The 920-nt window shown below is 63.3% G+C and overlaps 1 protein-coding gene across 1 annotated transcript in view; it reads right to left on the bottom strand.

Annotated features, from left to right (window-relative positions):
- Positions 1 to 372, bottom strand: part of TTLL1 (tubulin tyrosine ligase like 1) — a 15,556-nt gene extending 15,184 nt beyond the window's left edge. The window contains exon 1 of the mRNA XM_027904883.1: positions 317 to 372. The gene's annotated coding sequence lies outside the window, so the exon portion shown is untranslated. The remainder of the gene's footprint in view (positions 1 to 316) is intronic.
- Positions 373 to 920: the final 548 nt, after the last annotated feature.

The raw sequence follows: 920 nt of genomic DNA, 5'->3' as shown, positions 1-920 counted from the left end.
GGGGTGTATGGGAGAGAGGGGCTTTGGCAGTGTGTGGGGTGAATGGGAGCGCGGAGGTGTGGGGTGTATGGGGGGCATGAATGGGGAGGTGCGTGTGGGGTGAATGGGAGGGATGAACGGAGAGCCTGTGGGGCGAATGGAGCGAGTGTGGTGGGGCGAACGGGGGCACACGGGTATGGGGAGGGGGGTGTGTGTGGAGGGGGGAGCAGAGGAGCGACGAGGACGGAGGAGGAAGATGGGGATGCGTGTGCAGGGGGTGCCGGGGGAAGGGGGCACGGACACAAACGCGACCCTCCCCGCACCGCCCCGCTCTCACCTGTGGGCGGGAGGCGCTGCCCCTCAGGCCGGGCCGTCCCCGCCGGCCGCCGCCATCGCCCCGCCCGTTCCGGCGGCGCTGCCGGGGCGGGGCCGCCATGGCCCGGGCGCCATGTGGGGTGTGGGGCGGCTCCTCAGCACCCACCCCGCATACAGTTCGCGGGCAAACCCACCCCTGGATGTCCCCGCAACACCAAACCCCCCCCTCAAGTGCTAAAGTGCTGGTCGCCCACGTGGCTGTAGGAATAGCTGCTTTTGTACCGCCGCTGTCCTAAGGAAGCGTCCAAATCTCCACCCCCAGTGTTCGCAGTATCACCACGGGATCGCTGGATGGTTTGGGATGGGCAGGGACACCTTCCCCTATCCCCAGGTTGCTCCAAGCCCCGTCCAGCCTGGCCTTGGACACTTCCAGGGATGGGGCGGCCACAGCTGCTCTGGGCAACCTGTGCCATCCTCAGCACGATCAACAATGATAATTAACAGTGAAACAGTACAAAAAACAAGTTACAGCATTAGCTCCTGTGCAGAAAAGCCTGACTTACACTCAAAATTCCTTCCAAAAGGAGATCATGTTAAGACACCTGACATATATTACGGTCACTGAC

The sequence above is a fragment of the Empidonax traillii genome, unplaced genomic scaffold, assembly GCF_003031625.1.
Source record: "Empidonax traillii isolate 1590-97213 ecotype Southwest subspecies unplaced genomic scaffold, ASM303162v1 scaffold1099:size633499, whole genome shotgun sequence".
Classification (NCBI taxonomy): Eukaryota; Metazoa; Chordata; class Aves; order Passeriformes; family Tyrannidae; genus Empidonax; species Empidonax traillii.
This window is presented reverse-complemented; position numbering and strand designations above follow the sequence as displayed.